The sequence below is a fragment of the Alligator mississippiensis genome, chromosome 3 (genome assembly GCF_030867095.1).
Source record: "Alligator mississippiensis isolate rAllMis1 chromosome 3, rAllMis1, whole genome shotgun sequence".
NCBI lineage: Eukaryota > Metazoa > Chordata > Crocodylia > Alligatoridae > Alligator > Alligator mississippiensis.
Genome location: NC_081826.1, coordinates 254773279 through 254799571, shown reverse-complemented (window position 1 = coordinate 254799571; position 26293 = coordinate 254773279). Strand labels below are relative to the sequence as shown.

Genomic DNA, 26293 nt, shown 5'->3' with positions numbered 1-26293 from the left:
TACAAAATACAGCCTGCAGGCTGGATCCAGCCCACAGAGAGCTTTTGTCCAGTCCACAGTGGGTCCCTCAGTCCCACCTTGTCCAGGCACCACCTGGCCATGGTGGGCGCGTCCACACATGCAAGCATGTGCACTTGCAGCAGCTCAAATAGAAGTGGTGCAAATTTGAACCTGGGTTTTTTGCTTCAGTGCACGTGCTCAGACATGCACTTTGGTGTGGACCAAATTGTGCCACTTGGGGCAAAATAACCCTGCCTGGCTCCTCCCGGATCTGCAGCCAGGGGGAGCTAGAGCCCAGGGCCAGCACCTGTGCTGTCCCCAGCAGTATAAAAAGCTGCCCTGTCCTGGCCTCAGCAGTATAAAAAGCCACCCTGGCAAGTAGCTCAGGGCTACTTGTTCTCAGGAGCTTCTGGGGCCCAGCCAATTGGTACCTGGGGACACTACCCCTTGTGCCAGCTGGACTGATGAAGCAGCCTTGAGAGTTCCCTGCACCCTCTACTCACTACAGCAGTCTGGCAGTGGGGGCTGCTGCCTGGCTGTAACCTGCTGCGCACCTGCCAGACCTAGATGGGGACTGCACAGTCAGTAGAGGCATCTGCCCCCCGGGGCCAGCTGCCAGTGGACTGTGGTTGCAGGGTTGGCCTCTGTGCGGCACTACTACCATGTGTGCCCCCTGCCCGGCCATCTGGGCAGCTATCGCCCAGAAGATGTTCCGGGTGTGGTGGCCTGCTTTGAACTGTCAAAGCATGTCTTCCTCACCCCATTTGGCCAGGAGGTCAGCCACAGCCAGATGGGTCCAAGGTGCCAGCTCTGAGCAAGCAGGGTCCTGCCACTGGCCTCCCTAGCAGGAATTCTGGTGTTCCCTATTGGAAAACTGAAACATCCCTGATAAAAAAATCCCAAAGTCACTCTGTAAAATACCCCCGAATCCATGTTCCTCCACAAGTAAAACAAAAGACCACTATAAAGAGAGGGAGAGTGAGACAGAGACAGTGATCAGTTGCACAATGTTTTATTGATACATCTACAGTGTTAAAGCAAGTCTCTTATCATAATAATAAAGTGAACTCTAAATACATGTTTCATGAATTCATGAATACATATTTTGCTGCCCTCCCACAGGGCAATGGCCCCCACACAAGGGGTTCGGCCCCCCAAAGGGGCCAAATTGCCCCCACAGGGGCTACCAGCCCCCCGCAAGGCCCACATGCCCCACCCCAGCCCCCCAATTGATGCCCCACCTGGCCCCATCCTCCACCAGCTGCTGCAGTTCCCCCAAATGGCTGCCTCACCCAGCCTCACCCCCCAACTTGCACCCCCAGGCTCCCAAGGCTACCCCCATAACCCCAGGCACCATCACTTAAAAAAAAAACCCAGAAAAAGAACAGAAAAAAAAAGGAAAAAAAAAAGCCTCTGCTTACCTTAGAAGCAGGGGTGGGCGTGGGGGTGGGGGGTGTCCAGGGCCTCCTGGCAGAGCCCTCCAGGCAGCACAGGACAGTGGGGGGGCAGCAAGGCCTGGGGCCGCTGGGGCTGTCACCCTGCCCGGCACTGTGTGGGTGGGGCCCCAGTCAGCCAGATGGCAGCAAGACTGGAGGTAAGAGCTGGGGGGTTTTTTGTTGTTGTTTTCTTAAACTATGGGGTCAGGGGCAGGGATCGGGGGGAGGCTTGGGGGGATGGGGCCAGCCAGGGAGGGGTTGGGGGCCTTAGGGGGCTGGTGGGGGGAGGAGCCAGCCAGGACAGGGTTTGGGGGGGCTGGGGGTATGGGAGAGCCATTGGGGGTCCCCCCTATAGTCCCCTCCCCCTCCTCCAGCCTCCCCGACCCCTTATTCACCAGCACCAGGGCAAGGGGTAAACCATAGCCAGAGCATCTCTGTGGAGGACCCAGGCTCCACTTGCCTCAGACCATGGTCCAGGACCATGCCATGCCCCGCTTTTTTAAACTTTGATTTTTTTAGATCCCTGGATATCCAGGGGTCTAATTTTCTCCCCACGCTGCAAGTTTGCCTGTTGCCCCACCTCAAAGGGGTATGAGGTGGGGCAAGACACACATGCACACTCCTCTGGATGTGCCCAGCGTGCCCTGCTGCCCTCTGGGCACAAGGCAGGGCTGGGGCAGTTCCGTGGCAGGACTGCCTTTCCAGGCAGCCCAGGCAGCAGCAGCTCCTTCTGACTGCTGCCACCCATGGCCCTAGCCGTGCAGTACCAGTGGGGGACCCGTGTGCATAGGACCAACCTGGCCCACCCCATGCCTGCTTCCAGATTTGCTGAGCAGTAGCAGTGGCCAGGCAAAAACTGTTGCTCAGCGCAGAGGAAAAGCAGCCTCTCTCCCTTGCCACTGCCAGGTGCTTCCTGCTGCAGCTGCCCAGAGCCTGTACTGTACTGCCCTGCATCTCTGCCACCATCACCACTGTCTCCAGGCTGCCTAGTGGGGCAGCAGTGACAGTGCAGAGCAGCTGCAGGGCAGCCTGGTGTGGGCTCCAGGCAGTTGCAGCAGGAAAGGCCTGGCAGCAGCGAGGGGGAGGGACCACCTTTGCCCCACACTGAGCAACAGTTTCCGCCCGGCTGCCATCGCTGCTTAGTCAGGTGAGCCTGGAGTTTGTGTGGGGCAGGCTGGGTCAAGGCTGTGCATGCGGGTCCCCGCCAGTACAAAGGCAGAAAGGCAGTTCAGTGGCAGAGTTGCCCCAGTCCTGCTGTGTGCCCAGGGGATGGCAGGGTGTGCTATGAGCAGGTGGTGTGGAGCAGGCTGGGGTCAGAACTATGCATGGGTTCCAGCTGATCCACTCCTCCTGGGGTGAGTCCAGAGTAGGCATGGTTCAGAGCTGGGATTGCGTGCTGTCGACAGTGGCAGGGAGGCACCACAGAGCATGCAGGCTCCAAGCTGTTGTGGGGCGGGGGGGAGGCAGGTGCTGACCGGCTCAGGGGGGTGCGCCTGCAGGGCTCCCATGCACACCCCACCATACCCACAATCCCCCCACAACCACACCCTCCCCCACACACAATCTCACCCAACCATACCCTTCTCCATAATCCTCCGGAAACCTGCCACCCCCCACACCCCTCCCCACATGCACTCCCCACACACATACTCACGTACCTCTGGGGGGAGCCCTGCTCACTGCTATATGCACGCACCCCATCACACACACACACCCATACCCCCCTACATGCACCTCACCCCCCATACACACCCCCAGCCACCCTACCCCTCCACACACCCCACAAACCCCATACCCACCCACAGGTCCCCACAAACACCCCCCACAAACCCACCATATGCACCCCCCCCCCCCGCACAATATACAAAAGTAAGACTTCATTTTTAGGTATTACGCAATCACCTATAAATATGCAATACAAACACACACAAATCAGGATAATTTTTATTTTTTTTAATAAAATGAAAGTTTGTTATTGTCAATGTTTGATTTTTAGTATATACTTCAGGTTTGGGGGCTTTTTTGGTTTCAAGATGGCAAGCCCCCTTCCCAAAATGAATACTTCTGAGGACAAGGGGAGAGATTTCTGGTGGCAAAGGTCAGGTGTTAGGGAGAGGTACTTCCAGTCCCAAGATGGCAACTAGGGGGCAGGACACCTCAAGGAGCAGGGCTACCCTTGCAGTCCTCGACAGTTCACCAAAACTCATTAAGTGACCCTCCAGCCAAAATAATTGAGACCCCAGAATTGAGGAAGGAAGCAGGGCACAGGCAGGACCCACTCACCCCAGCCCCTGCTCCTGCCTGTGCCCCACTCCCTCCCTCACCTCTGGGGCCTTGATCTGTCCCCCACCCCCATGGTGGTGAAGGAGGGGAGTGGGGCTGGGGCAGGTCTGCACAGCCGGGATGGGGCAGGGCACAGGATGGAGCTGCAAGCAACTTGTCCGGGGGGTGCCTGGTGTGGGGAGGGGGTGGTGGCTCCCGCCACTGCACGCACCCCGGGAGGGCATGGCGGGTATGTGCCTGGGATCTGCGCATGAGGCAAGGGTGGGCTGTGGGCTGGGGCCAGGCTCTTCCCAGCAGGGGGGTTAGGCCAGGCTGCACTTGGGGCGGACAGCAGCAGCCCGGGGGGGAGGGGGGGTCACAGCAAATTTTGGGGTGGCTACAGCCCTCCCGTAACCTCCCCTTCCAGCACTGCCACCAGTACAGCCCAGCCCTGCCCACCCCTCCCCCCCAACTGGCGAGAGCCCAGCACAGCCCCAGCCCCAGCCTGCAGCACCAACCCACCCTCGCTCCATGCAGATCCAGGGGCACACACCCCCCATGCCTCCCAGGGTGCCTGTATCAGCAGGAGTCGCACCCCCCAGATGAGCTGCTCGTTGCTCAGTCCCACGACCTGCCCCAGCTGTGCAGCACCTGTCCCAGTTCCAGCCTCACTTCCTTCCTCACTGCTGCACGCGCGCCCCTCCCCACCGCTGCTGCAGCCACCGGAAGCCCACAGCTGGACTGCCTTGTGGCCCTACTGCCGCCCTGCATTTGGGGGTGCTAAGCTCCGTTAGCCACCACCTATGGTGGCAAACCAACAGAACCTCAGAAGAAAGAAAAAAGACTGTTGTCTGAAAGAATAGCTTTGCTGGTTGGGTAGCTTGCAGACACAGCACTTCAAATTCAGGTTGTAAGCAACTTATTGCCCTGAGCATGGGCATTCACTCCTTAGGCAGAAGCGACTGATGGAGAGGCACTGGTCAGTAGGGGAATAAGTGAAGGAAAAATCAGAAGGACCCAAAACCAAATATAAACCTCAGATATTTAAAAGAAGCATGGGCTTTGTCTTGCTTCTTTTTTCAGTGCAGAAGAATCAAACTCCAGGCAATTCTCATTCTAAATATGGAAAATGAAGTGATCTCAGAACAATGAACAATAAATGGGTTAATTTGCAGCTTCTTGTATTAAAAGTATTTAATCATTTTCATGTGAAACGGTACAGTCAGAGAGAATATATCTACATCACAGCACTAATTAGAAAAAAGTGTTGCTTCAGCAGAAAATGGACAAGAATCATTAATAAAATCACATCAGACCTAGCCTTCAAAAATCTGTGTGACTCCCAGTTTTACAGAAAAAGGGCACCTTCTTTCTGTTAATAGATCATCATGTTCTGCCAGTATCACAATCATCCTTAGTTAAGGAAATTGTCACCAAGCTGAGGCACATCTGGCAATGTACTAAAATCCTCTGCTCTGTGTCACGAATACTGATTCAAGTGTCACCGAGTTTTATATATATAGTATGGTTTCTGAATCCAGTCCAGTTCAGAACCAAAAACAATACATTTTTATAGTATGTTAACATGCAAGGACAATGAGCAATAATGAGATGTTACTGGAATGACCATAGGCAAATAATAAACTCTCTTTTTTTTAAAGAGTTTTAAAAGTAATACTTGTCTCTGCACTCAAGTTGTTTACAGTATAAATACAATTAAGCCACAATTTGGACTATTTAGAGTAGTAAGAACAATCTTGATGCAGTTTGGCCTTAAGTTTTTATGAAGGCACTGTCCAATACCAGTTATTCCACTGGATTTTTTTTTTTTTTTTTTTTGGATCCAGGTCCCTTCTAATGCTACCCCAGATTTTGGGGAGGTTCATCTTTAAACCCATCCTTTGTGGCTCAGACCCATCTCTATGTTTTATAGTTTCCAGTACTATACCTTTGGCTCTGACATGGGCAGGCTTTTTTTTATTAGGATATAAAAGAAAATGAAAAGCCACTCCTCTTCATCCCTTTATTTTTAAAGCTGCAGGACACAGCAATACTATCTTCTTTCTTAGCTCACTGGTAACCATAACTGTTTTTCCTATACCAAAATAAACTTAATACAGTATGTCTGTAAAAAAAAGTATTACACATATACACTCCTGTGTGTACCCCTCTCCCTGAAATATAAAAGTCACTTTTCTTCTAATGGGTGTGTCTACATGAGGCATTTACTGGGGAATTGCCTAATTAGCTCCACAGTAAAATGCCACTATCTATGTGGTGCTATTAGGACCGAGTAAACTAATTAACTCCAGCGTGGGCTAGTGCTTGTAAACACAAGTACTATCTTATGGTGGAGGTATTTACTCTGCAGAAAACACATGCATAGACACTGACCCAGGTGGCTGCGACACAAGGGTGCTTCAGTACAAGGGCTGCTTGCCAGCTAACCCTGCACAGAAACACCCTCATGTCCCAGCCACCCCTCCACAGCATGTTGAGCTGGGCAGGACCAGCCCTGGGCTGGCAGGCTGACCCCTAGGGCGCCCTGCCAGCTGGGGCTGCTCCACCTCCGCTCAACGTGCTGCAGTCCCAGGCACATGTTCAAACAGCACACCTGGGAGCAATAAACTCTAGTGCAAACTGCACCAGAATTTATTGCTACAAATTAATAGCATGTACAGAAATGCCCAATAGGACATAAATTAAAGCTGTATCTGGTAATATCAAATACCATGGTCAGATACCATACAGTAATATTCTCTCAATGGAATGAAAAGCTGTTTTAACACAGTGTGGCAGAGCACAGGGTGTCTCTGCCACTTTAAGGGCCTGGAGCTGGCAGCCTCCAGGTGCCTGATTAGGGCAGCCATTTTGGGGCTTATATAAACCAGGCAGTTTGGCTGCAGGAGGTCAGGCAGCAACATTGTCTGGCTGTAGGGTTGCATTGACCCGGAGGTAAGGGGGAGTTGCAAGGGGTTGGCAGAAGGCTCCTGGTCCTGGGCATGACCTAAAACTGCACCCTGCTGGGAGTGGGTGGTCTGGTGGGGCTCTCAGTGGCATGGGAGCCCCCAGGAAATACCAGGCCAGTGATCCGCCCGGTGAAAGGCGGGTCAGGGTGCCTTAACCCCTAGCTCCCACCACCACCGGGTGGGTGACCCCTGAGTTGGATGAGGGCCAAGAGGGGCAGTGCTGTGAGGGGCCCAGAGAGGGCAGACCCAGAGAGTGGGAGTAAGGTGGGCGAGGTGCCACGGTTCCTCCTAGGAGGAAGGGAGTAGTGGCATGGTGAGGCCCAGTGTTAGTGAGTGGCTAGAGAGACCCAGCCCGAAGGGGAGAGTCCCCTTGACTGGCCCATGCTGGGGCCAGAACCAGTGAGGGTCAAAAGGGCCGGGGGCCCACCACGAGGGACGCCCAAGAGCCGGGGGCCTGGGGTCCTGACCGGCCTTGAGGTGGGCCAGGGCTAGGTAGCCGAAGGTTCCGGGGGAACCACATCCGAGAGGGGAACAAGGCTTTGGGGGGGTGAGGTAGCCCAGATGACGGTCGAGTGGCTGCCTGAGTAGAGAAGACCATAGTGGTGTCTTACATAGAAGATTCTGGGGCACAGTGCGGGGGCCGGTGAGGAAGAACACTGTGATGCCATCTGCGAGGCTTGGGCTGCGGTATTAGGGGAAGTCGGAGCCACAGAGCGCCCCTGGGCATTGGGGCATTACAATGGGCAGCCTCCCACTTAATTGACATCAACATATGGATCAATTATCATCAAAAGCATGGCGGGCGAGATAAGTGGACGGTTGCCCAGAGACAGGTGGGCGGGCCATGAAGAGCTCGGCCCTGAGTAGGCCTGCTGTCACGGTGACAGGCGGGCGGGCCACAGTTCGGCCCTGGGAGGTCCCCCTGGCACACACAGCAATGAGGAAAAAAAACCTCAGTAACTGTTTTTAATTGTGAAAGGTTTTATTCTATCATGATGAAGGAGTCACTTAAGACATACAAAGAATAAGCAGTTGCTGATATGTGATCTACCTTGCTTGTATTTCACATGGAGTGACAGTGATATACCTTTAGCTATGAATGATCTATCAAATATTCCACCAGGGAATCCTCAAGTGAAGTATAGCAAAGACAAGATTCAAGCATTTTGGACCTAATCCAGTGCCTGTTTAAGCCAGTAGAAAGATTCCTAAGTTCAGTAGATATCTAACACCAAAAGTCTGATACAACAGATACATGCTATAGGAGTGCCTTTGGAAACACTCCACCTTTTAACCATGTTACCTCCTCTTGCTTCTCTGGTACTTTCCTAATTACATTAGGACTTAGCAAGTTCCCCTCTACCTCTCCCTTTGGTTTGGTTTTTTTGACTTTTGAGTAAAATCCAATGTCCTTAACTCATCTTCTGTAGAAGAGTGGATATAGTGCAATCCCAGCTAGACAGCCAGGAAGAAAGAGAGGAGGATGCTTTGGTCAACACACATAAGCTACTTTGTGTGTGGAACAAGTTCCAAAGTCCATTTATAGATACTTGCAAGCAAAATGGGAACTAATTGGATAAATAATTCACAAGGAATTATTTACCCAGCATTAATGTTCTTATTAGTTCCTAAGCTAATTTTTCCATTGGCCAGCTAAGCCCCTAACTACTTGATCAATCCTCATTAACTAATTAAAATAATTAGCTTGTCCCTTTTTAATACCCTTTTCCATATTTGTAAGCATTAATGTCTCTCCTCAGTTTCCTTTGCTCTAAACTGAAAAATACCAGTTCACTTAAGCTTCTCTCCTAAGTCTTACTTTCCAATCCTCTTCTGTTTATTGTTTTGTTTAATTCACAAAAGGTTTTTTTTATACAGCAGTGCAGGGATGCAGCCAGGTGCCTGGGGCAAAGCAGAAACGGTGACTTACAGTTGCTGCCATGACTGTGAACACAAACATGAGGCTGCTGGCAGCAGCTGCTTTTTTTCCATCTTCCCCCACCCCCAAAATGGATGTCCAGGGCAGTTGCCCCTATTGCCCCACATAGTTACACCATTAGTTTTATATTAACTATGGAAAAAAAAATTACCAGTAAGTAGTATGTGCAGTTAAAACAAACCTTTACAGTCCATCCATGAAGTATACCCAAATTCCTTGGACTACTTTATAATACAATCAGAATAGGGGCCTCATTTTGCTAGACATTATACAAGCATAAACAGAAGCACTGGCCACACCCCAAACAGCTTACAAGATAAAGCACAAAACTATTTATACATCACAAGCAGACAGAAGTCAGACACCAACCTACATACCCATTGTGAATACCACAACAACTAGTGATGCTGCATACACGTACACTTATAACTTGGATTATGAGTTGTGGTCCAGTATACATTTTCAGTACTGGAGGTTCACAAGACAAAGGCTGTGCTCAAATATATGTTTATACCTTTGCAGTTGTTATTACATAGTTTGCAAGTGATATCTAGACCCATTTGTCCTTCAAGCTATCATTAAGGGCCTGATTCAACTTCACTGAAGTCAGATGAAAACCTCTATTGACTTTAAAAGGGTTTGGGGTAGAACCCAATTGTCCAATTTCTTATAGGCATCTTATTAGAGGCAGGTGTTGAGGAGATGAAGGTGGAAGCATTACAAAGAAGTTCAGGAAGGGTACACATGGTAAGGAGAGATTCACCTGTATGTGTATAGGACTCATCAACCCATAGAGCTGGGAATACAGTCAAAACAGTGTAGGAAAAGTGTTTCCAAACTCTGGTATGTATACCCCTGGGGGTACACAAGACACCTCTGGGAGGTATGCAGGATAAATTGTGTAATGGCAGATTTAATTTTGATTATAATAATAATTGGCATTTAAGGGGTTAAAATATAAAACATGCTGGTAGGGGAAGGCAGGCAGCTAGTAAATCTGGAAGGGTGTATGCAATAAGAAAAAGTTTGGAACCTCTGGTGTACAGAATAGCTGGGTAGGAGACAGCATTTCACATGGTCGCTTGTGTGCTATCAGACAGACAAGTGTTGTGTTGCTAAGGAAGAATCCTACAAAAACAATTTAGATGTGAAAATAAGGTGCTGTTTAAAAAACCAGCAATGAATGGCCTTTCAGCAGAAAAGTACACCCTGGGTTTCTGTCCCATGGAGAGCTTTGTGATCAGAACATTCTATTAGACAAGTCCTTTAAACGAGCAGTTACCTGTAACTATAATGTAAGCTTTCACTAACAAGCACTATTTTCTTAATTTAAAAGTAAACACCAATAAAATGAAATAAATCCCTGTCTTGTAAACAGAAGTAAATAAAACTACAAATGTGACTCTGTCATTTTGCTAGATTTCACCAAACACACAATACCACCAGGAGTTTCAGGTTGCTTAAAGTTGTTTACTATTCATTTGATGGATATCAGTGGTGTTTGGAAGATACGTATCTTGTACAAGCCAGCCACTGCCAGCCAGTTACAAAGGATAAATACATTTTGTCCAATTTTTTTCTGAAGATGTGAAGATGTAGTTCTGAAATGAGTTATCCAAAGACTAGGTAATCAGAAATTAAAGCCCAATTCAGAAAGTCACTTAAGAATACAGACAAAATATACATTTTAAAGTCAGAGTATCATGCTTTTGAGTGAACATTTTAGAAAAGTTTATACAACCCACTCTAACCATTAACTAGATATCTTATTTCCAAAGGTTTAGTTAAATTCAGCATCATTTTGGATCTTAATACATAGTACATACCAGCTTAGAAGTCCCAAAGATTCCATTTTTAACTAACTTGATTCTTAGGCAATGTATGTTTCCTGTCATAAATATTAAAACATGCCCAGCTATTTTAAAAGTTTCCACATTATTAATAGCTATTAAAGTCTTGCTAAAGCTTGTTGTTAATATTGGAAGAGATGGCATGTCAACCAGCCTTCCATAGGTAATGATGTGATCTCTCTTAACTTCCTGTTTTGTTCTTATTCTGGGTCTGGCTCTGCAAATAGGTCCATGTGGGTAGACACCAGTGTCCGCTTAAAACCAGACTGATTTCAGTAGGACATCATCAAATATTTGGGAATTCTGGAAAGGGTCCTGAAAGCAATAAAGTCTTTAAGTCCTCTTACTGAAACTGGGACTAGAGACACGGATCAAAGATAACAAGAAGTCCTTTTTTAAATACATAGGGAGTAAAAAGAAAGTACCAAGTAGTGTGGGGCCTCTGCAGGACATGCTTGGTAATCTGGTGGTAGCACCAGACAACAAAGCTAATCTTTTTAACAGATTCTTTGCTTCCATTTTTCTGAGCAGGGACAGGGACATCCCCCACACTGGGACTCCGGACGGAACCATAGGAGGCGCAGCCAGGCCCAGGGTCAGTGAGGACCTAGTCAGGGAACTTCTGAAGGGACTAGATGTGTTCAAATCAGCAGGTCCTGATGATCTCCACCCCAGAGTGCTGCAGGAATTGGCAGAGGTCATTGCGGGACCCCTGGTACAACTTTACAAGCACTCATGGTGCTCTGGCATGGTGCCAGAGGACTGGAAAAGGGCCAATGTGGTCCCCATTTTCAAAAAAGGGAGGAAAGAGGACCCAGGAAACTATAGGCCCGTTAGTCTTACCTCGGTCCTGGGGAAGCTCTTTGAGAAAATTATCTAGGAGCACATCTGCAAGGGACCAGCAGGGGAGATTATGCTTAGGGGCAATCAACATGGGTTCATTAGAGGCAGGTCTTCATAGTTTCATAGTTGGTAGAGTCGGAAGGGACCCTACCAACTATGAAGGGAGGATCATCAAGTCCGACCCCCTACCATGGCAGGAAAGAGTACTGGGTTCAAACGACCCTGGCTAGGTGTTCATCCAGCCTCCTTTTAAAGACCCCCAGTGTAGGAGCCAGCACCACTTCTCTTGGAAGTTGGTTTCAGATCCTAGCCGCCCTGACAGTGAAGTAGCGCCTCCTGATGTCTAGCCTGAATCTACCCTCTGCCAGCTTGTGACCCTTATTTCTTGTCACTCCTGGTAGTGCTTGGGGGAACAGGGACTCTCCCAATGCCTGCTGGTCCCCTCCTCTGGACCCTCTCTATGTTGTCCACATCCCTCCTGAAGTGCGGCGCCCAGAACTGGATGCAGTACTCCAACTGCGGCCTGATGAGTGGCGTATAGAGGGGGAGGATCACCTCCTTGGACCTGCTCGAGATGCATCTGTGGATGCATGACAAGGTACGGTTAAGCCTTCCTGACCGCGTCCCCACACTGTCGGCCCATGTTCATTTTGGCATCAATAATGATGCCAAGATCCTTTTGTGCCTCTGCACTGATGAGAAGGGAGTTCCCCAGCCTGTAGGTATACTGCTGGTTCTTCCTCCCCAGGTGAAGTACCTTGCACTTGTCAGTGTTGAAACCCATCCTGTTCTCAACTGCCCACCCCTGTAACCTGTCTAAGTTTTAATTGCAGCCTATTCCTCCCTTCTAGCGTGCCCACTTCTCCCCACATCTTAGCGTCGTCCGCAAATTTGAACAGGGTGGTTTTTGCACTGCCATCCAAGTCACTGATGAAGATGTTGAACAGTGAGGGACTGAGGACCGAGCCCTGCGGAACCCCACTACCCACATCCCTCCAAGTCAAAAATGACCCATCCACCACCACTCTCTGGGTGCGGCCCTCCAGCCAACTACTGACCCATTTGAGTGTGTAGGTGTCGACACCACAGTCCCCTAGTTTTTTAATGAGAATGGGGTGAGAGACAGTGTCGAACGCCTTCCTAAAGTTCAGAAAGACTACATCCACTGCAACACCTGCGTGCAAGGCTTTTGTGACCTGGTTGTACAAGGCCACCAGATTGATCTGACAAGACCAAATGCCTCTACACTAATGCTCGCAGTATGGGGAACAAGCAGGAGGAACTCACCCTCCTGCTAGCTAACACCAACCCAGACATAGCGGGGCTCACCGAAACATGGTGGGACCTAATGCATGACTGAGCGGTGGATATCAAGGGCTATAGGCTGTACAGGAGGGATAGGACAGGGAGGAGAGGTGTGGGTGTGGCACTCTACGTCAAGGAGAAATACACATCCTCAACAAGTGCTACTGGGTCAGAGGAGGGGCACACTGAAGTGCTCTCAGTTAGAATACAAGGAAGTTGAGGGGAAAGGGACTTAACAGTGGGAGTCTACTACAGACCACCCAACCAAGGGGAAGAGCTAGACCAGGCATTCTTAAGTCAGTTCACGGAGGTAGTTAGGTCAAAAGACGTGGTCATCATGGGCGACCTGAACTTTCTAGACATCTGCTGGGAAGAGCAGTCAGCCAGGTCTGACAGCTCATGTAGGTTTCTAGCCGAGATACAGGACCTCCATCTAATCCAGGAGATGCACAGCCCCACCGGGGAGACGCCTTGTTGGATCTGGTCCTGGCCATGGGTGAAAACCTCGTGAGGGGTCTGCGGGTGCTCGACCACCTGGGTGACAGTGAGCATCGCCTGCTGGAATTCACCATCTAGCACAAGGTGGCAAAGGCCTGCAGCGAGGCAGCAGCCCTGGACTTCAGGAGGGCAGATTTCAATGAGGTAAGGAGAATAGTCAGGGAGGCACTGAGCTCCCGGAGGGGAGGGGAGTCGGGTGTCCAGGAAGAGTGGTCATTCGTTAAGGAGACAATCCTCCAAGCCCAAAGGGAGGTAAGCCCAATGCGGATCAAAGGGGGCAAGAGGGCGCAAAAGCCCCCATGGCTCACCAAAAGCATATGGGGACCTCTCCTAGCTAAAAGGGAGGCATACACCCAATGGAAGGGAAGGGCCACCACCAGGGAGGACTATACCTTGGTTGCTCGGGGCTGTAGGGGGGCGGTCAGGAAGGCCAAGGCAGAGATGGAACTGGGACTAGCTACCCAGATCAAGGACAACAAGAAGTCCTTTTTTAAATACATAGGGGGCAAAGAGAAGGTACCGGGTAACGTGGGGCCTCTGCAGGACACACTAGGAAATCCGGGTGCCGCACCGGACAGCAAAGCTAACCTATTTAACAATTTCTTTGCCTCCATTTTTCTGAGCAGGGACCGGGTCACCACCCCCACTGGGACCCCCATAGTTCCCATGGGAGGCACACCCAGGCCTAGGGTCAGTGAGGACCTAGTCAGTCCCCTGGAGGGACTGGACTGTCTCTCACCCCCTCCTCATTAAAAATTTAGGCTACTGTGGTGTCGACGCCTACACAGTCAGATGGGTCACAAATTGACTGGAGGGCCGCACCCAGAGAGTGGTGATGGATGGGTCATTTTCAATCTGGAGGGATGTGGGCAGTGGCGTTCCACAGGGCTCTGTCCTCGGACCCGCACTGATCAATATCTTCATCGGCGACTCGAACGAGGGAGTGAAAAGCACCTTGTTTAAGTTTGCAGATGACACTAAGTTGTGGGGAGAAGTGAGCATGCTAGAAGAGAGGGACAGGCTACAACTAGATCTGGACAGGTTACAGAGATGGACGGATGAGAATAGGATGGGTTTCAATACAGACAAGTGCAGGGTGTTGCACCTGGGGAGGAAGAACCAGCAGCATACCTACAGGCTGGGGAACTCCCTTCTCTACTTCTGTGCTGATGAGAAGGATCTTGGAAGCACTATTGATTCTAAGATGAACATGGGCTGCTAATGTGGGGATGTGGTCAGGAAGGCTTACTGCACCTTGTCATGCATCCATAGATGCATCATGAGCAGGTCCAGGGAAGTGATCCTCCCCCTCTATGCAACATTGGTCAGGCTGCAGTTGGAGTACTGCATCCAGTTCTGGGAGCCGCACTTCAGGTGGGATGTGGATAGCATCGAGAGAGTCCAGAGGAAGGCCACTTGCATGATCAAGGGGCACCAGGGTAGGCCCTATGAGGAGAGGCTATGGGACCTGAACCTGTTCAGCCCCCACAAAAGAAAGCTAAGAGGGGATCTGGTGGCCGCCTATAAACTTGCCAAGGGGGACCAGCAGGCAATGGGAGAGTCCCTGTTCCCCTGAGCACTACTGGGAGTAACAAGGAATAAAGTCCATAAGTTGACTGAGAGTAGATTCAGGCTAGACATCAGGAGGCAGTACTTCACAGTCAGGGTGGCTAGGAGCTGGAACCAACTTCCAAGGGAAGTGGTGCTCACCCCTACCCTGGGGGTTCTTGAAAGGAGTCTAGACAATCACCTAGCCAGGGTTGTTTGACCCCAGCATCCTTTCCTGCCCATGGCAGGGGGTCAGACTTGATGATCTGCTTAGGTCCCTTCTGACCCTACCAACTATGAAGCTATACTTCAAGTCACTATGCAAATATAAGGCTCAGAGCATGGGCAGTTCATTGCACAAATAATGTTTTGGGAAATTTTTCAGGAAGATTTTTTTTTCAATTTTTTTTCATGCTGCATTTCAGCTGGAAGGCTAATGTGTAATCTTAAACTCTGAAGCTGTTGGTATTTCTATATATTTCTTTAAAAGAAAGGCAGGATGAAAAATTATGAAGGGCCAAATTTACAATGGTATTCAGATGCCTAAAGAAACAGATAGTCATTTAAGCGATGTTTTTCAGAAGTGTAATAAGGTATGTGTAACTAGTGGCCATCCTGGAGCCAGTCACGTCTTTGGCCCACCCACTTGTTTCAGGGCAAACTGCCCGCCTGCCTCACCTGCCATACCTTTGATAAAAACCATTTGATAATGTAAACAAGGTGGGAGACTGCCCATTTTCTTGCCCTTATGATGAGGGTGTATGCATGGCTCTAACCCTTCCCTTACACCATGTCCCATGCCTCACAGATGACATCCATGGCCTAACATATGGCCTATGATCCAGTGCTCCCACACTAGGGTTCTCATTCCTGTGTCCTCACACCAGGACCCTCACGTTGGGACTCTCCTTCCCATGCCCTCATGTTGGGATTCTCAATCCCCGTGTCCTCACGCTGTGCTCTCAATCACCCCCCACTAAGGGCTCCCAGCCTCTTCCTTTTCCTCTGGCTCCCCACCCAGCTTGGGACCCTCCCACACTGGAGCCTCAATCCCCTGCCCGACACTGGGCCTCGGTCCCAGCTCCTTCATGGGGCTCAGAATCCCACCCCCCTGGAGCCTCACACCCAGCTCCTTTTATATGCCTCAGGCCTCGCTGTAGACTGGGGCCATCTCAGGCCCCTTCATGACCTGAACCCTGCCTCAGGCTCCATACAGTAACTTGGGCACTTTCTTTGTCTTCAGGGTGTGCTCCCCTAGCACACTGCTGCCCTAATGCAGTCCCATAATGCCACCTGGGCAGGTTTCCATGTTGCTGCCTTAAAGTAGCCTTGTACCACCGTCTGAAAACGGTCCTGTGCTGTGCTCCAATACAGTTGCACACCCCCAGCTCTGCGCTGCTCCCCAGCCTGAGCTCTAGTCTGCTGCCTAAATGTGGCTCTGCACTGCTGCCTTCCCCTGGACCTGCACTGCCACCCAAATGCAGCCCCACTCCAGTTGCTGCTGGGCTGGCTCTGCAGATCTAGCCCAGGAAGATTTCCTGAAGTCCAGAGCTGGCCTGGGGCTTGGGGCAAGCTTGACATCCTGGTCTATACCATCCATAGTCCTCCTCCAGTGATACATCACCAGGGTGCAAACACTGTAGTACCATGCCCATTCTACTCCACAGATCACTCTGGCTTTCTGTCCTGCCACTACCTTCCAGGCCTACTATCCTGGGCCTCTTAGAGCTATCCAATACCAGCTGCCTAGAACGCTTACCTTCTCACTGGCTTAATCCTATATGACCTGCCTTCCTTGGTTCAGCTCTTATACAGTGTTAAAGGTGGATGGGGCCAAAAATAGGTGGATCCCTCTCTTAAAGGGCCCACTGCCACAGGTGTGCTAGCGTTTACCCAAGCACCATTGTAAAGGGGTTCCCTCACACTGTTGGCAGGATTACTTCATATATTCCCTTGTGACAAGGGCCAGCTTTCATGCCTGGTGCAAGCACCGGCCTGTCTCCTGTCTATGAGCCAGCCACCCGCCTCGCTTGCCTGCCACACTTTGATCTAATGGTATTGGGATGTTAATCACGTGGGAGGCTGCCCATTTTGAACCCCAATGTTTAGGGGAATATCCACAGCTCCATTCCACCCCTACACTGCAGCCCAAGCCTTGCAGATAGCATCCCAGACAGCTAAACTCAACCGTACCCTTCACCCCACTAGCTGTGGTCCCCTCTCTGGGAACTTCGGCTCCTCTTAGTCCTGGGCCCTGTCTCGGGTCAGTCAGGATCCTGAGCCTCTTTGCCCTCTGGGCCCCTGGCCCTTTTGAACCCTCTTGAGTTCTGGCCCCAGCACAGACCAGTTGAGGTCCCTCAGGTCAGATCTAAGCTTCATGCCTGCTTACAGGGTTTGAAGGTCCCCCATTCACGGCTCAGGTGCCTCGCAAAGCGTGCCTGGCCCCTCAGGATCACTCACTCCAGCAGGCTCAAGTGCTTCAGGAAGCTTACCTGGTCTTCCCTGCATTAAATAACCCCGCCGCCCAAAGGTGGGGGCTAAGATTAAGGTGCCCTGACCCACCTTACACCGGGGAGGTGCTTGCTCTTGGCACTTACATGGGGGCTGCTGAACCACCAGCGGCCCCACTAGGCCTTCTTTCCTCAGCAGGGTGCAGTTTTAGGTCATGCCCAGGACCAGTGAAGCCTCCAAGCCATCCCCATAGCCTCATCGTTACCCACGAGGTGTTCCTGGCACAGGTCAGAAGAGAGGTGTTTCTCCTCCGCTGGCTGATCGCAGACTGCCCTTAGCTCAGGGAGAAGGGCCTTAAAATGGCCGCCCCCATCAGGCACCTGCCCCTCCTTGGCCCAGTCCTTAAAGTGGCAGCACCTCTAGTGCCCTGCCACATCCCTACATAACTTGTACAAGTATTCATGCACCTTCATAGCTAGGTAAGTCTTCCTAATATCATAAATTCCTGTGGCCTGGAAAAGTTTTTCCTTTCTCCAACAGGTTAACATCCTCTAATACTGTCTGACTGCCAGTAGCAAGAATGTAAGTGTTAGAGGTTAATGAGATACATGATACCACGAAGAAAAAGAAAATATTAGCAGACAGACCCCCTAGGCTGTTAAGTGTAATACCCAACCCCAACCAGACCCGCCTCTCCCCTGCCCCTTTTAAAAAATATGAAATATTTGCCATAGTAACCTGGGATACAGCTGTTTCTGACCAGGGAAATGTTGAGTGATGCAACCAAGTAAGTAGATAAAAGTATCTGGGATGAAGAATAGAAAAATTATTTCCTTTCTTACAATGGTCAAATATATAAAATGCTCTTTCATTTCCCTGGCAAGTCTTTTAATCTCTACTGGGCTAAGGCAGCAGCCTATGCCTCTTGAGGAAAGGATCCTAAACTGGCAAATAAAAAAAGAACTAGGATTGTCCTGCAGCAAAAAATGCATAACGAGTATGGATCAGGAGTGTATGGTCTGAGACAAGAATCATACAAAAAACTAGAACTTCTTGGTTCGAAAATGATACCTTTTATTAGACCAACTTGTCTAATAAAAGGTATCATTTTGTAACCAAGAAGTTCTAGTTTTTTGTATGTCCTCTAACGAGTATGGATGCAGATTGGATCAGTGCCTTCACTTACAGACAGAGCAGCTGGAGCTGGACAGGGAGAGAAGTGAAAGGAAGGACCCAGCAATGGCAGATTGACAAGAACTTTACTGAAACATGGAAGAGCAGAACTGAAAGGAGTAGAGGGAACTGCTTGAGAGGCTCTTCTCTCTGCTTAGAAGGGGAAAGAAAATTTTGGAAGAGGGCTCTTCAGTCTATCAGACAAAGGTATAACAAGATCTAGAAGTTGAAAGTTGAAGTTAGCTACATTCAAACTAAATATTAGACAAAATTTTGACAGTTATGGCAATTAACCACTGGGACAACCTAGCAAGAATTGTGATGGATTCTCCATCTCTTGAATTATTTAAATCAAAATTTGTAGTGTTTCCAAAAGCTCTACTTTAGTTCACACAGAAATCAAGTCAAGGAAGGCCTATGGCCTGTGTCCTTCCTGCCTTCCTTCCTTCTGTTTATACGCTTCCCTTCCCAATATAGCTCAGGGCAGCTTACAGTAAGAAAACAGAATAACTTAAAAACAAGAATACAACAAGGGGACCAAAGCAGCTTAAAAGGGAACTAGAACATCAAAATAAAACAGAAATCCCCTAAACATCATCTCATCTTAGTTTTGTTTAGTGAATGCATTATTAAGAAGTTTAGGCTCACTAGATAATAACAAAAGACCATAATGGCCTTACAATCTATGAAAATCTTGCAGATTTTAATAGGAGTTGAGGGCAATTAGCATTTTGCAGTAAGTGTTCACAAGGTTCTGTTTGCTAACTGGCATGTGGGCAAAGGAGCCGTTCACTGATGCCTGATATTTTAACCAGGCATGAAATCCTGGTCCTGCCATAGTCAATGGCAAATCTGCCACTGAATTCCATAAGGTCAGAATTTCAGCACAGTTACCAGAGATTTGCCCACACTGGAAAAAAAGGCTACTGGATTCTACCCATCTCCATAGCCTTTAGCAGGAACTCAGTGTTAAAAAGTTAATGTTGAGGTAAACAATACTAAGACCATAACCCTACCAGATTATAAACCTACTATATTTCAGTGCCATTTTGGTTGCTTACCATCACAGTAAACTGACTGAAATACATGAGCCTGACCCAGATTGTTTAAAATTGATGGAATTTTGTATAAGGCTGTTCTGGTTATGAGAGTCACAGTACTCTTAATTACTACATTGTGTGTTGGCTACAAAGGACCAACTCTTGGGATCATCATAAATTCTAGTTTATTGGATGGGGTGTGAAGTTACCAATAAAATCATAAATGCAAACTTTGGGTTATGAGGGATACTGGTCACCTTAGTGCGCGCGCACACACGCACACACACACACACACACACACACACACACACACACACACACACGCACTCACTCATTCAAACCCATGTCATTTAAACCCATGTAGTATAGTGTATAGCAGCTGCTGTAGTGATTGTGAGAGCACTGGTGTTAGCATATCTACCTATCTGAGGCCCTGAAGTCTGCCATTGATGGTCAACTTCCTTCAAGGCAATGTCTTCTCTGGAAGGGGTTCACCTGCTTCTCTTTCTGTCTCAGTAGGTCAGGTACTGGATGAGAAGGCACCACTGAGGGTCACGCTTCACTTCCTTTTATCCCTTTATGGCGGACTTGGGTGATTCCCCAGCATCATCTTGGCTGCCCGATCCAGAGGTTGCTGTCCCATGTGGGTTCTGAGTAGTACATAACAGCTGTTAGTCACAGGGGTCTCTGCTTGCTGGTACCTGAATTTTTAGAAGTCTACCCTTGACTTATGGACCTAATGACTGTATTGCTATGGGCTACAGGAATAGTTCTAGGAATAGTGGGTGCTTAGTTCCAGGAATCCATTCCTTGGCTTGATTAGCTTGTAGAGTTTTATAATGGTAAGTTCCTCTGGCTAGACTATTGTCAATTAACAGCTAGAGGCACTGAGTTTGTCATTCATACTTGCATTCATTCAAGGGACCACCCAATATAGCAGATTTTATCACTTTACAATTACAATTTCAATGCAGTTTTTAACAATGGTCTAGGGTATAACTTCATTCTACAGGGAGTACATTCCTTAAGGGTTTAAAAGTATAAAATATAAAATACAAAATGCCATGGTAAAGATGAGACAGATGAAATATACAAAGGCACTGTGAAAAATATATAAAAATGCAACGTAAGGTAGTGAAGATCAAAGGCTACTGGGGACAGTAAGTGAGTTAGGTTAGCACAGGATATATTTACAGTCTTTGAAATGGATATTTTAGTTCCTTTGTTTTCTGTAGTGACACTGAGGTTAATTGATATGTAGATGCAGTTTCTAGGTTTCTCTTACAGAAAGCCACTTCAGCTTTCTGGCTTGCTTTGAGCCTTGCCACACCCATGCAATGAGTGTGCTAGGTCTCTGCCAATCCTTAGAAGGAAATAGAAATGCACAAAAGCGGGGGGGGGGGGAGGTGCAGGCAAGAAGGGGCTTCTGTTATATCAATGTCCAGAAGGGAAATGTGCAAAGGGGGCTTTCTGCTACATGTGGGCATGTCTACATAAAATGCTACGTAGGCATAGTGACGCACTGTGGTGACATGGCTTGTGGCTATGGAGACGCAGTGTCATCAGGCACAAACCATGATTATAACACTCTGCTATGGCAACATAGCTGCTGAAAGTAACCATGTTCCTCTGGGACAGCGCAGTAACAGCGAAAGCAAGTACTAAATGATGGCTCGTAACAACGGTGCAGTGGGAGGCATGTGTAGATGTGCCCTGTGTAGATCTTGAATGCAAACACTGTGCACCAGTTGGAAATATGGGAATAATGCATAGCCCTGAAAAGTATATTAAATGCCAAAAAAAGGCAATCAGTCTCTGAATCTGAACTGTTTCCAAGCTTTCAAAGTTTACATTCTGCATAAACAAGTCTCTGCCATCCCTATCTATCATGCAACACTCCAGGGACATCTAAAAATACAGTAAGCCTACTGGGGAGCACATCTACACATGATCCCTCTTGAGAACAGATTTGCTCCCAATAGGAGCAGCCTGGTACAGGGCTACTCCAGCCCTGCTCTGCCTCCCTGCAGCAACCATCTCTAGGTGCTAGCACAGGGATGGCAGGGAACATGGGGCCAGTCCCTATGCACCCAGGGCCAGGAGAGCTCAACTGACTGCAGCAACAGCTGTCTCCTAGTCCCCTACACTTTGGAAGGGCTCCTGATGTGCACAGGGTTGGGAGACCGCTGCTGCTGTAGAGCTCTCTCACCCATTGCACAAAGCTCTGTGCTTAGTGGGTCTTCCCCACACAGCCCAGGTCTAGCTAGGAACTGTCCTTTCTGGGGCATGTCCCAGCCAGCTCCTGGCTGGATGGAGAACTCTTCTTGTGTAAGTAGCTCCTAGCCCCAGCTCAATGATTGGAGTTAAGCTTCTTGTGTAGACACACCCTATATACATCCTCCAGATTGTTAAATCCCATCAGCCCATTGTCCAACAGGAGAGAAGAAGACTTCCTTCTTAGCCCAAATTCCAAATCCTTATACAATCCTCTCTGGATGATGATAGCTATAAGGAGGGTAATTGAACTTTTTGTCAAATGATGGAATTTTCTCTTTTTTACAGATTCATTCCATTGAATAACAATTATTTTTCAAGGCATTTGCTTTTGGAGGCCTTTAGACAATTGTCTTCACATTTGGTGGGTTTCTAGCTTTCGCATCTCTATATTAAGGTGAAAATAGCATTTGCACTGAGAATCCATAGTTTGGTCTTTAAATTATAGCTTTTTAAATGACCAAGCCTTGATTTAGCTGTTGCATTGCCAATTACTGCCATTATTTTCCTTTGGACATTCCCACTGTTTCACACATTCCTGCCAGGGTATGTGAGTGAATTGACTGGCTTCTTGTATTCCATTTGCCTTTTAAGCTCGTTATTAGAGCTTGTTTATTAGCTTTTTTTTTGCTGTAGATGATTTCATTTCTGTCCATCATTTCTTCTCCACAGACTTTGGGCAGCAAAATATAGCTCTTCTAGTCCTGCTTTGAAGCTATGCAGTGCCTCAACATTGCTGTACCCATCTCCTTTCTTTCTTATAATGAAGTCAATGGCAATATCAAGGAGATGTGAGAGACTACATCTGTATTTGACACCAGTGTCTATGATAAGCCATTTGTTCAAGCCTGTCTTTGCTTTAAGTGCACATGCTGCCTTCCAAACAAAACCTTGGTGCTGAATAAAGTTACATTTTTTTTAACTATTCAAGTATAAAAATTGTCTGATTTCTTTTTATGGCTGAGGAAACACCATATTTTCATGGTCAGATAACTCAAAATCAGTTCAAACAATTCTCTTCAAATCTTCCATTAAAAATAATCACTTTTAGGCTGAGAACAAGCATGAGAAATGTCATATGAAAAGGTAATTTGGGGAAGTTATAAATCACTGGAAGCATGCTCACTAAAATAAAAGCATGATTTGACCTATTTTACAGCACTGCTAGCATAACACTGTAATATAATAACTCTGACCCAGTCCAAACCTGGTACACTGCTGCTGAAATCATTCTTTGTGTCAATCCCTCAGACCAGTTTGTCTTTCAGGCCTACATACAACTACTCAACAGAAGTATGTGGAGAATCTACACTCCTGTACTTATCTAGCCAGACATATTATTTGTGTCCATACAGTTCTGTTGGCTAGGTACAATAACATTATAAATACAACTCCGAATGGGACAAGAGAGACTTCCCTTAAAATCCAAAATTAGTGACATTTCTTCAGTCCCCCAACATGTAGATAGAACTATAAAAGTAACAGATAGAAAGAAAATGTTGGTTCATGAATACACTCCCCTGAAACTGCAGGGTATAATATCCAGTACTAAACAGACCACATGTGAGAAGGGTGATTCACTCCCCCACCCCCGTCTTCCTTTCTGATTAGACTATCATGCCTCTTACCATCTTTATCAGCACTTATGGAAGTATCTGGCTCCCAAAGGATACATCACAGCATTTGTAGAAATACTAATTTGTGAAAAAAGCTAAAGAATTGTAAGCCACTAAAATGTAATTTTTACAAGTCCCCAGTCCAAGGAGAAAAACTTTAGGATATCGTGTTGCTGCTCAGCAGAAAGGAAGATTGTTAACAGAAGTGGTGATACTGGGTACCTGTGAACAGATCTGAGTAGACCTGACACCTAGAACTATAATATTGACAGTCTAGTCAATATTATTCTGTCACCTAGAGGAAGAGGGAAACTTTACTTGGATTACTGTGTCTGGGAGAGCATTCCTGTTGTCCATTCCTGTTTCAGGGAGGCTAGGCAAGTCTACCCTCCTCAGAACTAGAAAGTCACAGGGTATGCCCACACTGAAGGTGTAACACTGCAGGGACTATACCGTGACTGCAGTGTAGTGTAGAGATACCTGAATTAACTTTAAATACCTTGCTTGGGTATTTGTGATAGTGTAGCCGCAGCAGCGCAGAGCTCAGTGCAGGGTAATTTACTTGTTTCTTGGCTAAGGCATGACTAGGCAGTTACCCTTACCCAACCTAGCTAATGTAAAGCTAGATCAGGAATCCCTGCTTTCACTGCAGTCATTTTTGTGACTGCACTTTAGATATGCCCTCCCCCGGCTTAAATGTTCTCACCTGTGGTAAATCTTAAATCAACAGCCGCTGCAATACTCCTATTGTGAGATACTAAATAAAGCAGGTACAGAAAGCGATCCTGCATGGTATAATCAATGCAGGCTGACAACATTGGTTTAGAGAAATTACTATACTAGCGGGTTTAAAAGCAAGTTTCCCAAGGACACGTTTGATAACATAGCCATTTCTTAGACTCTCTAGCAGCAAATTTAATTAATAAAACAGACACTAATTTTTATCTGTTGTTTTATGTACCTTGGATAAAAGAATTAAAAAGTACTAGAGCTGTGCTTGTGTGTTGTGAAAAGCTGGGATGTTTGCTTTGCTATTACAAACATTTTAGGATTTTAAAAAATTATGTTTCCCTTTTTTTACGACTGAATAAAATTTAAAGGAACCAGAGTCAAACATTTTAAAGCACTGACTTACAACAGCTTGTGAGAAAGTCACCTCACATCTCCATGTTCCTTGTGTCTGAGGTTCACCCCATGCTGCTCAGAGGTCAAAATGCTGGATGAGATTATATTCACAGTTCAGAAGCTGTCAAAAATATCCTATTCCCCAATCATTCTCCCTCATTCCTCCCCAACCAGACCCCAAGTCTCTCTAGTTTTGAAATCCTTCCTTTAAAACCACATCTTAGGACAGTCTTTCCTCCCTGCTAATCATGATTAAGAATCCTCTTCGCATCACTTTCCTGGATCCAGAAATGTTTCCCGGTGTCTGGTTTTGTGATTTTCTGTAGCTGTACAGAGGACCAGATCATGCCAACCTGTCAAATGTGATAAATGCCCTTCGATTTCAGACTTGAAATATGGGACTATTTGCATGAGTAAAGACTGACAGGATAAAGTCCCTGGAATGTAAATTCATCAAACTCTTGAAGACAATGGCAGTAACTCTGGCAGTAACTGCTTGCCACTGTGAGGAAGGGGCTCACAATCTGACCCTATGCATTTCAGGCACTTCCCAAGCAAGTGAAACCAAACAAGTTTCTAATCCAAAGAGTTTACAACCAAGGGGTTAGGTTCTGGTGAGCTTTAGTGTGCCTGTGCAGTGGGGGAAGAAGAAGGAAGGCACTTGACTATCCTGCTGCATGTTTGGGTCTGGGTTCAGAAGGGAAGATAGGAAATGCGTGTCCAACACACTGCCATGGGAACAAGTGAATAGTGGAAGTGGCAGGCAGTGGGTGAAGCATAAAGCAAGTATTTGGAGGCAAAATCCTGGACAAAATCTTGGATGTTCTACAGACCTCTGCTACCAGTATTAGTCTGTACCACTTCTGGTTCTGGTTAGTGTAGGCACAATTTGAAAGGAGGCTAATTTGTAGGGCTGTGCTAAACAGCACCATTTCATTTTGACTTCCATTTCGACAATTCAAAGGGACAATGTTTCATTTCACTGTTTTGAAGCACTGTTCCATTTCACTTCATCAAAACTTTTGCTGTTGTAATGCGTTTTGACATTTCGCCCATAGGGAAGTGATCAGGGAGCTGGGGAATTGAGTAGGGAATCACTAAATGCCTATAACTGTGTCATTCTTTGCCTGATTCAGATGAAAATTGCAGGGATGGTAGCCCCTTCAGAGGGCATGAAGCCTGCCAAGTGTCAAGGAGATGAGCGCAGGAGTTTTTGTGAAACAGCATTTCAAACTAGTAAGCAAACTTCAAAGCAAAACTAGTAAAACTTGCTGGCAGTGGCAGCATGCTGTCATCCTGCATGCAGATTCAGGGGCCCACTCCCCCTGGGAGGAGTCTGGCACAGCCCTGCAGCCCTCCTGGGGGGGCATGGGCCCCTGGATCTGCGTGCAGGATGACAGCAGGCTGCCGCTGCCGGCTGGGACCAGTGCCAGCACTGGGATCTTCCTGGTGCTTGGCGTGGGCTGCGCCAAGCAGACTTGGGTGCTAGTGCTGACTCCAGCTGGCAGTAACAGCATGCTGTCATCCACATGCTCCACAACCGGTGAGTGCAGAGCTTTTTTTTAAAAAAAAGCCCTGCACTCACTGATTCTGGCAGCGGCAACTGGGGCCTCTGGGCACTTGTGGCAGAGCACTCCCATGCAGCGCAGGGCAGTGGGGATCACCCCCCCCCTCCACCTGGCACTTGCACAGCAGCTGCACCATTGCACAGGTGCACCATGGCTTGGCAGGGCACTGCATGCTGTCTGGGAGCTGGGGTGGATCCACCTGTCAGCCAGAGCTCCTGGTTTGATTCTCCAGCTCTTCCTGGGGGTCCTGGCCCCCTGGATCTGCACACAGGGTTTCAGCAGGCTGTCTGGGAAAATAGCCCAGAGCTGCTGCCATCACCAGCTGGCAGAGGCAGCCTGCTGACATCCCGTATCATCCAGGGGCCCTCCTGGGCAGAGCTGGGGGAAATGATCAGG

At 48.1% G+C, this 26293-nt stretch overlaps 1 long non-coding RNA gene across 1 annotated transcript; it reads left to right on the top strand.

The window, feature by feature from the left end:
• Positions 1 to 6494: 6494 nt before the first annotated feature.
• Positions 6495 to 22490, top strand: LOC132249152 (uncharacterized). The gene is made up of 3 exons (XR_009460560.1): positions 6495 to 6653; positions 19834 to 19957; positions 22261 to 22490. It is a non-coding gene; the product is annotated as an uncharacterized LOC132249152 (long non-coding RNA).
• Positions 22491 to 26293: the final 3803 nt, after the last annotated feature.